Raw genomic sequence first — 16,926 nt, forward strand, 5'->3', positions numbered from 1 at the left:
TCACTTTTTGGAACTCTAAGTAAAGGTATGTTAGTAGATGTTCTCCTTCTATCCTCTTTGTCTCTTGCATATATTCTGTCATTTTATTTTCCATGCTGTATTCTGGATAATTTCTTCAGACCTATTTTCCAGTTTTGTCCTCAGTTATGAATGATTTTCTGATAAATATGTTAACTGGAGTTCTTAATTTGGTTGATGTGTTTTTTTTATTTTAGAAGTTATATGTAATTATTTTTCAGATCTATTATAATACTTTTTATAGATTCATGTTCTTAAAGATATTTAAAAATCATTTAAAAATATCTTTAAACATAGCATAGTTTGCCTACTGATTGTAATATCTGAAAGAAGTTTTGTGGGACTCTGTGTTTTCAAGAGTATGACTCTTTACATGTATGTGTTTTCTCTCTCCTGTCTCCACAGTGAGCTCTTCTGTTGGTTATTACTCAAGGTATCTTGTTATTTTATGGAATGATTATGTGTAACTGCAGGTAATAATACCAGAAAAAATTTAAAGATTAATTTGAGTCCTAGATAGTGGAACCATTCTTTAGAAAGGATTTTTCTTTGCTTTTGTCAGGTACCAGAAGACACTAGTAGTATAGAATCACCCTGGTCTAAGCCAGAAGTCTGTTACCTAGGAGACACAAAATTGACCCGTTCCAGGAATGGTTTACTTCCAGATCACTCTTGGATTTAGCTCTTCATAGTTCCCCTTAAAGAGGGAAAGGATTTATCCAATTTCTTACTTGGGGGAGTCTCTAGGTTTGATACCTATCTTCCTTATCCTATGAGATTGGCAAATACTCAGCTTGACTTCACATACATTTCTTTCAGACTAATAAATGCACTCAGAGAAAAATGATTTGAGTGCTAAGTTTACCTCTCTGCATACTTGCTTTACCCAAGATTTTGGCTCAGTACTACCTTTCTATTTTGTTAACACTCTAATAAATGTAAGAAAATTGAAAAAGAATGCTGTTCTCAGCTTTTCTAGTTGTCACCAGTGGCTCTAAGTACCTAGATCCCATTAACAGCAGTAAAAGTTCCTCAAGTAAGAGTGAGGGAACGCGGTGGAGTGAGGAGAGGTAATCAGCCAGCCTGTTTTGATTATCTTCTGTCAGAGTGTTTATAGGCAAAAGGAAAAATGTATTTAAATCATCAATTGTGGGAGGCCATCCTCGCATGTGATTTGAGTTATCTCCCTGGCTGGGTGAGAGGCGCTTAGACACAGCTGTGTTAGAGCTTTCCCCACCCTTCTCCAGGTCGGAGGGCTTGTCCGTGCAGAGGCGTGTCTGACCACTGCCCCAAAGACCAAATCATCACCCCTGACCTTGGGATCCTGGCCCCCTTAACCTTCATTGGTTGGGATTTTCCCCGGAATTTTTTGTTCCCCAATAAAAGTCCACTCCCTGGCATGTTCTCTCTCTCTCTCTCTCTCTCTCTCTCTCTCTCTCTCTCGCTGGCCTCTTCAGTAAACCTCCCATTAGGTGGCTGGAGGCTGGAGCTAGGAGAAGCTGTCCCGGAGCTCACGAATCGAACCTTCTTTAATGAAGCCACCGCTGGTCGCATGGCAGAATCAACCAAAAAAGAAAATAGTTTTAATCTTGTGAATTTGTATTTATACTAGTTTGCTTCAAATGTATGTGTTTTCTCTCTCCGGACTACGCAATGAGCTCTTAAAGATTAGGTATCTTTTCTGTTTTTTTTTTTTAAATAAGTATCTACTCTTTGTTTAGGACCAAAACAGTCTTATTGCCTTCCTTGTCACCAGCCTGGGGCTTGAGGCCCCAAGAGAGAAATAGGTTCTCAGGAATTCATCTCTTCCACCCTCCCCCACCTACTTACAGTAGAGTATTAGTTGATGACTGAGAACAATGAAAACTACTTTACAACAGGTTTGAAAGTGCAAGGATATATAAGTAGATAAATACAAATAAAGAGCTTGCTAATGCTCAATTATGTCCATACTCTCTCATACAATTGCTCCTGAGAAGTTGGGGGAAATTAAAAAAACTACATTAAGAGTCATAGTATTTCATATAATTTTGACACAGTAATTCCATACTTAGGAATTTGACTTACATAATCATGGGGGTAGGTAGTGTGTATGAAGTCCCAGCTAGCTACTCAAGAGGCTGAGGCAGCAGGATTGCTTGAGCCCAGGAGTTCAAGATTGGGGCACAGTGAGATCCCACATCAAACAATCAAACAAACAAAGTGTATGGTCACAAAGATTTAGCTACCTGGATGGTCATTAAAAGAGGGAACTGATACGTGTATGCTGATCCATAATGGTGGGGGCAAGGGAAGAATGGAGGAACTTTGGATGGGGCAGAGGGGAGTGAGGAGAGAGGAGGGAGTATGGGGATGGGAAAGATGGTGAAATGAGACAGACATCATTACCCTATGTACATGTATGAATGCTCGAATGGCGTGACTCTTCATTGTGTACAACCAGAGAAATGAAAAGTTGTGCTCCATTTGTGTGCAATGAGCTGAAATGCATTCTGCTGTCATATATAACTAATTAGAACAAATAATAAAAAAGGAGGGAAATTAAAATTTTTAAATTCCATCAGTCGGGGATAAAGTTTCACAATAAGTTTACAAAAGATTATAAGGCATGGCTTTTGTAAAAACAAATATACCTACAGCTATGTCTATATATTCACAAACTTAAAAAGTTAGAAGGATATCAAACAAAATGGTAACAGCATTACTTTAGGGTGCTTTCATAATAGGTTTCTAAAATTGACTTTGCTTATCTGAATCTTCTATGATAAAACATATTACTTTTGTAATTAGAAAAAACAACATTGATTATTTAAAAACCCCTAGAGTTCCTTTATATCTATTGCCTATTATTAGCCACCTCTGACCAGTGCTTTCCAGGTCCAATCCATCCTCAATCAGTGATTAGCAAAGAAGTTTATCTTCTAATTCCATCCTCTGTCTCAGATGGCCTACACAAAATAAAGAGTGGCACTCATCCATGAGTGGGTGGGTCATAATACATATTTATTGAACTGTACTGATTGCTAAGAACCAGAAATCTACCCACATAATGTTAAGAGAATGACAAATACTTCAAATGTGATCATTTTCTATCAAACAGTCTTCCTTTTAAACTATCCCTACCTTATAATTTCTTTTGCACCAAGTTAAATAAAAGATTTTTAAAGAATACCATAAGGAAAAAACTATATGACTTCATATCATTATACATGAAGTATATGCTGGAAGGCCTCTTATTTATTTAGTAGTTTTGTGTAGGCTTAACTGCTTCTGCTGAATGGCCTGTCACATAAAAAGACTCAAACCTGCCCTGCTCTTACAGAGAAAAACAAATGCCTGGAAAGAGCTGGAATTTCCAGGAAAAACCTACCAGCTCAATTTGTTTCAGTCCCTATGGGATTACTGCACTAATGTCATTTTTAATGTCTTACTCTTCCCCTCTGATTGGCATGATTCCCTTGCCTCCTTCCTCAGCTATCTGTGCCTCTCCTTAGAGCAGACTGTCTTTGTGAATGATGCTCAGGGAGCGAGAGACAGAGTTAAAGAATGGGGTAGGCATAGCAGCTGAATGGAGCAGGCCATGCTGCTTCTGGAAACTGAAAAGACCAATCCTGTGAGAGAGCTGATGCAGCTCACATAGGGGAAGCATCACAAGATTCCAAAGCCGCCTTCAGCCACGTACTCACCTATGTGATTCAGTTGGGTTTGTACAATGCATTTGTTGAGGCAATGGGCAAACTATGGCTTTAGGAATCAAAGGCTATGAAAATAAAACCTAATGAAAGACTCAATTAGCTGATGTCCCCCTCAGTGCGATTTCCATTTGTAGTACTGGCCCTGGCAACAGGGGAATGAATCATTCTTTCTATATTTGAACACTTATTTTAAACCACTTTCTTTACAAAAATAGCAGTCACTATGATAAGACAGGCCTTGTAATACCTAGTAACAAACAACCAAAATATCTTCCTATAAAGAGAACGAACATCATATGATGGCCACAGTTGAACAGCAAATGTGACAAATCAAGGTGTCAACTACGGAAGTCCCCATTTTGTTTATCATGCAATGAAGAACTGAGCATTTTATCACCTGGACACTTGTGCTTATTATAATTGCCACTCTAAAATATTTCTAAATATGGAGTGAATTACATCTCAACAATTATGTGTTACCTAGTCAGCTTCATTACCCAGTGTGTTCATTTATTTGAAAAGGAAGATCTCAAAAGAATTAAAATTGCTTTTCTGTGAATTATGGGAGAATTAAATGATCAGGAAGCTAGTGTAAATACTATATTATTATAGTTTTTATTTCATCACAAAATTTAAATCACCAGTTAGAAAGTCTCAATATAATCATTTGTTTCTCCCCCAAAGGGTATATTATTGTTGTCTATTATGTCTTTAACATATTGTCTTTATAACTGAGAGACAGAGAATAAGCCTAGAGATTTTGAACTATCTTAAAATACTACCAGTTCCCAACAAATGCACAAAAAAAGATAACGGAATATCTCAATTTCCTTTTGTTACATTAAGAGAAATTCTAACATTTGAAAAAATCAATCAATATAAATCACCATATTAACAAAGAAGGTGAGCATATGATTATCCCCATAGATAGATGAAAATCATTTGACAAAATTCAGTACTCAGTCATCATAACAACTCCAAGCAAACTAGAAATAGAAGAAAATGTCCTCAATTTCAAAAAGATCACATAACAAAAGCCTACACTGACATCATGTTTATATAGTGAAAGACTGAATGTTTTTCCCCTAAGACTGGGAATAGAATTCAATTGTTCATTTAATATTACATTGAAGGTGCTAGCCAGCACAACAAAGTAAGTAAGAAAAGCATAAAGGTTTAAAAAAGAAGTAGTAAAGCTGTCTTCACTTGTAGGCAAAATGAATGAATTTGTAGAAAATCCTAAGGAATCTATTGAACAACTACTATTAGAATTAGTGAATTTACCAAGGTCACAGGGTACAATAACACAGAGAGGTTAAGTAACTTGACCAAAGTCACACTTACAATTAGTGACTGGAAGAGCTAGGGTTCAAGTTCAGGCAGTCTGGTCCTGAAGAGGACTTCTTAACTAATATTTATATGGTAACTTAAAAACCAAGGCTTACTATTTGTAAATAGTCAAGATACGGAATCAACCCAGATGTTCATCAGCAGATAAATGGATAAAGAAACAATGGTAAATATAAACAATGAAATATTATTCAGCCTAAAAAATAATGAAATCCTGTCATTTGTGGCAAAATAGGCAAAGTCAGAGGTAATTTATGTTAAGTAAAATAAGCCAGACACAGAAAGAAAAATGATGTATGTTCTCAGTCATATATAGAAGTTGAGACAGTTTCTCTCAAGCAAGAAGAAAGGACAGAGATAGAGACAAGGAAGAGTGTGGTGGGTGGATAGAGAGAGGTTGGACTATGGGTGATACATAGGAATAATAAAATGTAGTGTTCTGCAGCATGGTTGGGTGACTGCAGTTTATAGCAACCCATTATATATTTTATGAAGAACTAAAATGAGGAGCTTAAATGCTTCAAACACAAAGAAATGATAAAATATATAAGAAGATGGAGAAGCTAATCACCTTGATTTGATCTTTATACATTGTATAAGTGTAGTATATTAAATTATAACACTGTACCCCATAAATATGTACATTGATTTGTTAATTAAAAATAAAAAGTACAAATTTAAAAATAATAAAATAAAAATTAAAAAAATAATCAAAGTGTTATCACACACATATATGTAAACACTACACATAATTTCTCCCCTTCTATTTAATTACCACTAGTTTCACCCTAAATCTTGGAGATGAGGAATTTAAAAAAAAGTGAATCCTGAGTCTCCATTCTATATACAAAAGCATGACATGACCACTGACTATCTAATAAAATCAATGTTGTAGATATAATCCTTACATAGGCCAGCATGTTTCACATTGAGAAAAACTCCTGACGAACACAGTACCAGATATATGTACCTTACAATTCTCTATCCCAATAAATGGCAAATTCAAGTTCAATACAACCTATGTATAATACCAAAAAACAATATGAAAGAGAGCACTGCTCACTGATAAATGCAGAAACTATTTTAAAATTGTGTAGGATTTGAAAGTAAGGCACTAATACCTGATTAGCCATAAGCCAAAGTAAATCTGTTAGTGTTTGTATCTTTATAGGAGAAACTCAAGGTTATCACCAAGGACTTTATATATGGGTTTTTAAGTAGCCATACTCAAGGTTGTCTGTACCAATAATAGTAGAAATAATAAGATACCTAGAATTGATAAATTAACAAGCATTCATTGAACCTACTATCTAATTATGAGTTCCTGTAATAACAGCAATCTACCAACAATGGACACCAACATAGGCAGAGAGAAGCTGAAGGAGGAGCCCGAGGCAGCTTCATCATCATGAGAAAAATCAAGATGACTGCAAGCAAAATACAGGTGGAGCATACCTTGACCATACTAAAATCCAAAGTGCTCCAGAATCTGAAGATTTTGAGTACCGACATAATACCTAAGTGGAAAATTTCATGCCATAAAATTCAGTTTCATGCACAAAATTATTAAATACATTATATAAAGTTACCTTCAGGATATATATAGTCTAAGAAACAAAAATTAATTTCATATTTAGAGTTGGGTCCCTTCCCTAAAACATCTCATCATTTATGTGTAAATATTCCAAAATTTGAAAAAATAAAAAAATAAAAAAAATCCAAACCCCCAAATACAAATATTTCAAGCATTTCAGATAAGGGATACTTGACCTGTAGTTGATGTAGGATCTTATACAGAATGGCACAGCTAGAAGTCAACTACAGAAAAATTATTCCATGGTACAATCTCAAATGTGAAGGTCTTTATGAAGACCATCAATTTAACAGATAAAGGTGCAAACACAGACATTGTTAATAGTGACTGTAACCTCAAACTTAAAGGCCTATCTAGCAACAGGTAGTATGGTGTTGGGCATGCATCAGTCTCTTTCAGTTAAATTGGCCTAAATAAAGAAAATAATGTACTACTGCCTTAATTACTTCATTGTTGTTTTGATTTGCTGCATGTAAATTATAAACTTTAAAATTTTTCCTAATGAAAGACACTATGATTATCCATCCAACACTGTCTTACTTGCCTTTTGTAGCTCAGGGTACAGGACTGCAAGATGCATGGCCCAAGGTTGTTTGTGGTCTGTTGTCGGCTGAATTCTGATACTACATATGGTAATACTGCATGGCATTGTAAGAGATAGTGTGGTGTAGTGGGAAAACTTGGACTTGTCATTTAGTATCTCTGGATCTCAGTTTTTTCATTAAATGTCTGAGATGTATACCTAAAAACCTGAATTTACAGGGTTGTCATGATGGTTGAGATGCCCGGCATAAACAAGGTGCAAAATAAGTCAGGGAGCATGTGTACTTGCACATGCACTTTCTGTCTCTTGCATACATGCACACACACCACACATACTCACACGAAAGGTTAATAGTTGAGGTTGATCTATTGCTCCACAGAAGTTGGCCCAAGGATGGATTATTATAATTAGCCTCACTTATTTTCAGTGCAGTCAGCAAGGATCTGGAGAAAAATATTAATTCTGGTGTTAAACAGTAGTTAGTGGAGACTATCACAGTTTAAATATTGTTAGCATTTTATTTGTCTGACTTTCTCACTATGATTTTGATCTTTATCACATGGATTCTGAGTATTTTACTCCTTATTCGAATAATGGATGAAACATCAAAATAAAAATTTAAACCCTGAAGAACACTAACAAAGGATTTAAATAGACAGTAAGGCAATGGAGGGTTTATAGCTAAGATTCAGTGACTGGGTACAGCTCCGAGCAACCACAGTTCCTCAGTAAGTCACAATTTGATCTGCTTTAGTCCTCTTCTGAAACTACTTTTCAACCCCATGCAATTCTATAACAATGAATTAGTCTCCGGTCATATGATAGATAGCCATGTGGGGAAGATCTAAATTTCCTAAATCATATTTTGATTTATTTATATATACAATTTTTATTACTTTAAATACAGATCTACTTTTTAACTGTTCAAAAGCCGTGTCTGTTACAGTGAGAGCTCTTTAAAGAAAGCAATCTACTGTCAATATGTAAGGTCCCTAAAAAATGGTAGAGACTTCTACCTAGAGGACGGAGAATCAGGGACCAAATTTACCCTCCTACTATACACAATTAAAAAATTGGACAAAGTATAGAAGCAATGGTTTCCAGGCAGTAGCTGATAGGCTTGTGGTCTCTGGGAAAAAGAAAACAAAGTGAGCCCTATGAATTACCCATTTGCTGCTTGAAGGCATTTCCAGGATGCAATGCAGAAGGGGACACACAACCAATCCAGGGGTTTCCCTGGGTTGAGGAGACTGAGAAAAGAGATCAAGGAGGGAAAAATGGCTTAAATTTGTGGAACAAAGAACCAGAGAGAAGGGCTGGGGAGGGAGGGAAGAAAAGCATGGAGAGAAAGAGAAGCACCCTGGAGTTCCACGGACAGGCCTCCCTCAAGTTTTTGGCTAAGTACTAATCTACACATGCATGAGAGAAAACTACTGAAGACTATTTGAAAAGAGTAGACAGAACAACTCCAGTGTTGACACAGGGCTGTTAATAGTTTATGTTCAAGTAACTAAACTGTATTCCAAAACAAAAGCCAAAGCTAATTAAAGGAATATAACAAAATCTAGCAATGAAAAATATAAAATTCACAGTGCCTGGTATCTAATAAAAAATCATAAGGCATTCAGAAAAACAAAAAGATAAGACCCCTTGGGCTGGGGATATAGCTTAGTTGGTAGAGTGCTAACCTTGCACACACAAAGTCCTGGGTTCAATCCCCAGCACTAGAAAAAAAAGAAAGAAAGAAAGAAAGAAAGAAAGAAAGAAAGAAAGAAAGAAAGAAAGAAAGAAAGACCCTTAATCAGGATAAAAAAGTAAATAAATAAAAATAGATCCAGAAGTCACAGGGATGAAAGAACTAGCACATAAGGTATTTAAATATCTTTAGAAAAATATGTTCCATGTGTTCAAGAAGTAGCAAAAACATGAAATGAGAACAAGAGAAAAGGAAAACATAAAAAAAGACTGAAATTAAATTCTAGTGACTAAAAACACATCTTAAATGAAAAATAGACTGAATGGGATTGATAACAGATTAGAAATTTCAGGAAAAAAATCAGTGAACTCTAAGGCATACAGCATTAGAAATTATCCAGAATGAAGCCTAGAAGGCTGAATAAAAATGGGCAGAGCGTCAGCAACCTGTAGGACAACACTAAGCAATCTAATATTTTGGGGATTGGAGTTCCAGAAGGAAATGAGATCTGAGAGGAAGGGAATAACATTTTTAAAATTTAAAATATTTAAACATTTCTGTATTTGATCCAAGAAGCCCAAATATAAGCAGAATAAATATAAAGAAAATGATCCCAATAACATCATAATCAAATTGCTAAGGTGATAAAATGAAAATCTTAAAAGTTGACAGGGAAAAAGACACATTACAGAAGACTAAAGATAAAAATTACAAATTTTTTATGAGCTTTGGCAGGCAAGAGAGTACTGGAATAAAGACCCCCCCCCCAAACAACAACAAGCAAACAAAAACCCTGCCAAGCTAGAATTCTTTGCCCAGCCAACTATCTCTCAAAATGAAAATAAAATAGAACATTTCAGACAGATGAACATGGAAATAATTAATTTTAGCATATTTGCACTACTAAAAGTATGAAAAGAAGTTCTTGAAGCTAAAGGAAACTGATAACAAAAAACAAAGTACAGGTTGAGCATCCCTTGTCCCAAAAAACAAAATACAAAATGATGGGTAAAAAAAGGCATGAGGATTAGAAAGGAAGAAGAAAAACTTTTTATTTGCAGACAACATGATTGAACTTGTAGAAAATTCTAAGGAAGATACTCAAAACCTTTTGGAACCAAAGTGAATTTACCAAGGTCATGGCATTCAATAACATAAAGAAATAAAGAATGTCTGAAACAGTACACAGGTGGGTTACTTGTTTTCCCACTTTAAAATATCTTTTAAAAATAATCAACTATTTAAAGCAAAAGTGATAGCATATTAAATGAAATATATGACAATAGCAGACAGAAGAGGGAAAATGGCAGTGTAAAGTTTTAAAGTACTTTCAGTATATACAAAGTGATACAATATTATTTGAACATGTAAATAAATAAAAGAGAAATTATAAAAGCAGCCACTAAAAAATGATAAAGACATAAAGACAATGTGTTTGCATCCTATTACTAATACTTGTGATAATCAACTTATAGAGAGAAATGTTTTCTTTTGGTTCATGGTTTTGGGGGTCTCAGTCTATTACTGATTGGTCCCATTGCTCTGAGCCTGTAGTCACATGGAATATCTTGGTGGGAGCATGTGGGGGAGGAAGCCTGATCATCTCATAGCAGGGAGTGAAAGAGATTGAGAGAGGAAGAGACCTCGGTCCCACAGTCCCTGCTGCGGCACACCACCAGTGATCTACATTCTCCCACTGGGTCCACCTCTTAAAGTTTTCACCACCTACCCATAGTACCATGCTAGGGAACAAGCCTTCATCACAAGGGCCTTTGGGGACATTTTAGATCTAAACTACAGCAGGCAATAAGCAATAATGAAGATAAAATGGAGTTATAAATAAAAAACTCAATCTAAAATAAGAGAAAAAATTAAAAAAAAAAGAATAGATGGGGTAAACAGAAAAAAATAGCAAAATCATCAATTTAAAACCAACCATACCAATAATTATGACAGATATAAATATAAATAAACATTCCAATTAAAAGGAAGAAATTGTTATATTGGATCAAAAGGCAAATATACACACTCTATAAGAAACCAATTTTAAATATAAAGACACATATAGGTTAAAAATAAAATGGTGGAGAAAATATACCATGCAAATAAAAAACATGCCAAAATGACTTTATCAAAATTGAACAAAGTAGACTGCAGAACAAAGAATATTACTAGGGAAAAATAAGATAATGTTATAATGATAAAAGGGTCAATTAATCAAAAGGGCCAATTCATCAAAAGGGCATACAATCCCAAATGTGCATGCACCCAGCAACAGTTTCACAACACATAAGGGGAGAATTCGTAGAGCTAAAAGGAGGAAAAGACAATTTACATTTATAGATGGAAGTTTCAAAACTCCTCTTTTAGTCATTGTTAGATCAAGCAGACATTAAAATTAATAAAAATACAAAAGAATTGAATAACACTACTAACTTAATATAGATATATAGAACACTCTACTTAATGACAATGGAATTCACATTCTGAACCACAAAGTAAGACTCATTAAATTTGGGAGAATTGAAATCATACAAAATATATTAACTGAGCCTAACAGAAGTGTACTTAGAACTGACAAGAAAAAGCTGGTAGGAAAATCCCTAGTATTTGGAAACCAACAATGTGCTTCAAAATAACTCATGGGTCAAAGAAGAATCAGAAAATATTTTGAACCTAATAAAATAAAAACATGACAGAAAAAAATTTGTGGGATATAGCTAATACAAGGATTTTATAGGAATAAATACCTATAGTAGGAAAGAAGAAAGGTCTCAAACCTTAAGAAGCTAGAAAAAGAAGAACAAATAACATACAAAGTAAGCATAAGAAAAGAAATATTAATGAGAATTGGAATTAATGAAATAGCAGAAAAATGACAGATAAAAATCAATGAAATGAAAAGTTGGGTTTTTGAAAAAGATCAATAATATCAATAAACTTCTAGTGAGAGGGATCAGAAACAAAACAGAAGACAAAAATTATCAATAGTAGTAATGAAAGAATTCTACAGATACTAATGGACAATAAGACACTAGTATAAAGTAGTTTATGCCAATAAATTAAACAACTTAGGTGAAATGGATAAACTCCTGTAAAGACACAAACTATCTGAGTTCACTCAAGAAGACAGAGAAAACCTGAATACCCCTGAATCTACTAAAGAACCTTGATTCTTGGCTTAAACACCTTTCCACAAGGACAACTCATGGTCCAGAAAACCCAGATAACTTCACTGGTGAATTGTATTAAATATTCAAGAAAGGGCAGGGCATGGTGGTGCATGCCATATCCCAGTAGCTCAGGAGGCTGAGGTAAGAGGATTTCAGGTTCAAAAGCAAAAATAAAAAGGGCTGGAGATGTGGCTCAGTGCTGGGTGGTTCAATTCCTGGTACCAAAAAAAAAAAAAAAAAAAAAAGGAAGATATAATGCCAACACTATATGAACTCTTCCAGAAAACAGAAAAAGAAGGAAACTCTTGCCTACTCAGAGTTACCCTGATACCAAAACTATACAAGGATATTAATAAAGGATAAAAAGATATTAATGGTAAAAGATAACGAAAGAGGAAAAACACAGCAAAAATCAGAAACACAAAGAAGAGGGAGGAGCTGGAGGAGTGAAAGGACTAGACATTGTCACATGTCTTCTGTTGACCAGTTCCCAAGTGTAATGCCCTGTGTGGCACAGTGCTCAACAGCATGGACTGTGGGCGCCAGACTGCCAGGGTTCAGGTCTCAGCCCTCCTACTTGCTAGTCACTTGACTTTTACCAAGTTACCAATTTCTCTGTGCTTTAAACTTCCCATCTACAAATGGAGATAATAATAGTATAGTTGTTACGAGGATAAAATGAATAAATATATTTCAATTGCTTATACCAGAACCAGGCACAAGGTAAGTACTTCATCTGTGTTTGCTGAAATTACTATCCGGGTTATATTAGTTGGTTCCTGTCTTCATAATATTTAACCTCAAAACGAACCAAGCAACATAATTGGGAACAGTGATGCCACAAGTGATCTTCCTAAAAGGCAAATCTGATCATGCCACTCTTGAGGTGGTTTAGTAAAGCATCATCACCTGGTTTCTGTGACTACCCCGCTCATGCTGCACTGCCATCCTCATGGTTGTCTGGAGTTCCCACATATGCTCTCACCGGCAGATGCCCCACTTAGGCACATACTGCCTCCTGTTGGCCTGGGAAGTCCCTCCCTATGGGTCAATCATCATCTCAAAAGTCACTTTTGCCAGAAAAATTTTCCTAACATTTCTCTGCAGAGCCAAGTGGTCCCTCTAGTAAGCTGTCGGACCTCTTACCCATATTCCTGTAATGACACTAACCACAGTATAGAATTAAAATTTCTGTGTCTGTCTCTAGAGACCTATGGGTAGGGTTGTGTCCATCTTAGCATCCATAAAAATGAGGTAATGAAGTTTAAAGATGTTTCTTGGATAAATAAATAGATTTAAAGGCCCAAAATAGAAATAAAGCTTATATATTCAGGTGAACAAGACAGAATGGGATACTAAAAATCTGTGAGGGATGGGTAAGTTCACCTCTATAGTTAGAAGATTTTGACATGATTGGCAGCTGTTGAACTGCCCCATCCAATAGTTCCCTGTTATCAATAACAGGGCTGGATATACTACAACCCTGGCTCAAAATGATATTCTCTTATATTTATTCCAATCATTTCTCACATTCATTCTGCCTTTGAGAGAGAAAATTCATTTTCATGTGCTTCAGTGTCTTTTGTGAAGTAATTTCTATGTCAAAATGCTCCAAAAGCAAAATTCTTCCCTTTTACTCTAATTCTCAATATCTTTCTCTTTTATAAAGCAGAATAGGAAATTTCAGTGCCACACTAAGTATAAGAATAATGAGCTCAATCTTACTGAACAACTTTGGGGAAGTTATTATACATTTATACATCTCAACTTTCTCTTCCTTTAAAGGGAATCAACTCTACTATCTTGGAGGTCACAGGAAATAGTAAAAAAAAAATTACAAAGTGCTTTCTATGCACCTTACATGTATTAACCTATCGAGTTCCATAATTCTTAGAAGTAGGAGCCATGATTATTCCCAATATACAAAAGAAGAAGGAAGCACGGAGTGAGACTTGAAGAATGAAGGTCACAGTTAAAGAGTGGCAGAGGCAGGCTGGTACCCAAGCATTCTGGCTTCAGTGTCCCTGCTGCTACCCTCACCTCCTGCCTCCCTGCAGGCCAATGAAAGCTAGCAGGCACCAAACAAAACCTCAGTACATTAAAGGATTAAAAGGCTTTAAAGTTATATGTTTTTTTTCTTCAAACAAATGCCAGCCTTATTATAACTGAACACAAAATAAAAGTGAAAAGAAAAGTAAAGCAGCAGTGAATAATAGGCTTCAGATATGGGGCAAGGTTTGATATTTCAATCACATCTTGCAGACAAGATTTTAAATTCTCAATCTACCCACCAACTATAGCAAAAATAAGGAGAGTTTTGTGATTTTAGCCTTTAAGAAGATGGACTTGTCTTTCATGGTTACTAAATCCACAGTAAAGGTGACACTGCCACTAGATGAACTTCTACCTTAGGGTAAAGCTTTACGAATCAGCAAGTTAGGCTGTTCTCAGGAGCAATGGCTGAAGAACACAAATACAGCACAAGATACACTTGTGTTATGTTTTTTCTACAGAAGTCAATTTTATTTTTTATAAAACATTAAATATTTAATTAATTCCATGTCATCCTCTATTCAAAGAAGTAATTTACAGCAAAATTGAAGGAACATTCACTAGGTGTAATCCATTACCTCCAAATAGTTATTAATCTCTTACAATTATATTTCCTTCTGGGCAATGGACCTTAGAAAATGCCAAATAAATAACTGTTGAATAAAGAAATACTATTTCAGAGATGGGTTCACAGAAATTCTGCATTTCCAGATGGTTCCTTAAAAGGAACAGGAGCCTTATGCTAGTTGTCAGGTGCCCTGAAGAACTCCACTAACTTGGAGAACTTACACCTTAGGTCTCCAAGTCTCAAGCCCCATTTATCTGCACCTATGGTTTCTTCATGTCCTTCTCCCATCAGAAAGAACAGAGGAAGATCAGGTTACATTGCTTCTTAGGGACGGTATAAATTCCTGTGAGGTCTCTCTTCTGTCAGGAAAAGTTGCCCTGGCAACCATATTTACACATCCATTCATTTTCCTCCCCTCCTTTGATTCACTGGTTGGTATAAAAATTAATTTGCATTGAGCTGCTGAAGCTTACAAGTCAATCAGTCCAATAAACTTACAAAAAAGTTTAGACCCTGGTTTATGCCCAAAACTCATTCTTTTTTAAAAAATATTTTTTAGTTGTAGATGGACACAATACCTTTATTTTTATTTATTTATTTTTATGTGGTGCTGAGGATCGAACCCAGTGCCCCATACATATGAGGCAAGCACTCTGCCTCTGAGCCACAATCCCAGCCCCCCAAACTCATTCTTAAAAAGGACATATTCACTTTAGAAATTTGAGTGCAATTTTCTTTAGTTCAATATTTTAAAACAGAATACATATGCTAAATGTTTCTGGTTAGAGGTAAAGAAAAGAATATTGTCCCAAGGGCATCTGGCCAATATTAGTTAGGAAGACCAAGAGACAACAAGGTAACTTAGTTCTAAGTAAGCTACGTTATGCATTGGAGAAAAGAATTAAGGACCAGGGCAGAAAGTCTAGGCCATATGAGAAGTCAGCACGTGGATAGCAGGAATAGGCATAAGAAAAGAGTTCCATTAATTCATTCATCAAGTATTTAAGTAGCTTCTAGTGCCAGGTATTGGGAATATAGCAACTAACACTCAGACACAGACCCTGCCTTTATAAAGTCTCAAGTTAAATATTTGAAAAGTGAACCAATGTTGACTTTGAAACTATATGATTTCATATGAGATCTGGAACTGGTTTTAGAGAAGGGATGACACAGGGATTCACAGAGTGAGAGAAGGCTGAGTCCTCACTAGAGCCAGAGAGCTGGCATGTCAAGTAGTCCTTGACATAAACCTTTACATTTTTACCTTCAGTGACAATAGATCTATAGATGGGAAGATGAACAAAGATATATTTATCCTAGGGCACAAGGCTGGATACTTTGCAGTATACCTAAGTTTTCTAAAGAGTAGTGTAAAAGATAAGAAAGGTAGTAGTTATCCTTAAGATTGTTCAACAACCATTTATTAAGCATCTATCATGTTCAAGGAATAGTTTTAGAAATTGGAGCTATAGGTATGAAAAAGACACAGTCCCTAGAAATTATAAAATTTGGTAAAGGCTATCATGAGATGTTAAAATACAAAGGAGGACCAGAGAGGAAAGATACTAAGTCAATTAAAGCAAGATGGATGTGTTTCCGAGAAGTAATGCTTGAATAGAGCCTTAAAAGATAAAGGAGCTGATTGTTTTAAGCTGATAAACTTTGAGTAATTTCTTATGCAGCAATATCATAGCACAAACAAGAGAATGTGGAGAACACGTAGCCGCCTAAACTGCCTCATCAGGTATGCCATAAGTTATACTGCACCGGAAATCTTTTCATATTTTTTTTTTAAAGCTATGCATGGCTTCTACAGTTGAAACCACACACTGCTGTCAAGAGATACATTTTAATTTTTTTTAAAGAGAGAGAATTTTTGATATTTATTTTTTAGTTCTCGGCGGACACGACATCTTTGTTTGTATGTGGTGCTGAGGATCGAACCGGGGCCGCACGCATGCCAGGCGAGCGCGCTACCGCTTGAGCCACATCCCCAGCCTATCTTTTCATATTTTTAATCTCACATTTTCTTAGGTTTACTTGGTCCATGTTGGGAATAGGAAAGGAAAACAAACATTCCAAACAGGAAGGAGATAGGTAAGGGAAGGAGGAAACACAATCTCAGTCCTGTCTGATTTCCTCCATGAGGACATCTGGGTTGGCTGGCGTAGGACTAGGTCAAGTGGTTGGTTAGTGTCAAGACCTGGTTAGTACTTGGTTAAATCATTACTCAGGG

At 35.7% G+C, this 16,926-nt stretch overlaps 1 protein-coding gene across 6 annotated transcripts in view; it reads right to left on the reverse strand.

Annotated features, from left to right (window-relative positions):
- Window positions 1–16,926, reverse strand: part of Phc2 (polyhomeotic homolog 2) — a 105,317-nt gene that overhangs the window by 82,168 nt on the left and 6,223 nt on the right. For 5 of the 6 annotated variants that reach the window (XM_026406811.2, XM_026406810.2, XM_026406806.2 and 2 more), the window contains exon 2: window positions 7,541–7,644. The exons of the other annotated variant lie outside the window; for it this stretch is intronic. The gene's annotated coding sequence lies outside the window, so the exon portion shown is untranslated. The remainder of the gene's footprint in view (window positions 1–7,540; window positions 7,645–16,926) is intronic. 6 annotated transcript variants of the gene reach the window in all.

This window comes from Urocitellus parryii, chromosome 11 (genome assembly GCF_045843805.1).
Source record: "Urocitellus parryii isolate mUroPar1 chromosome 11, mUroPar1.hap1, whole genome shotgun sequence".
Taxonomy (NCBI): Eukaryota; Metazoa; Chordata; class Mammalia; order Rodentia; family Sciuridae; genus Urocitellus; species Urocitellus parryii.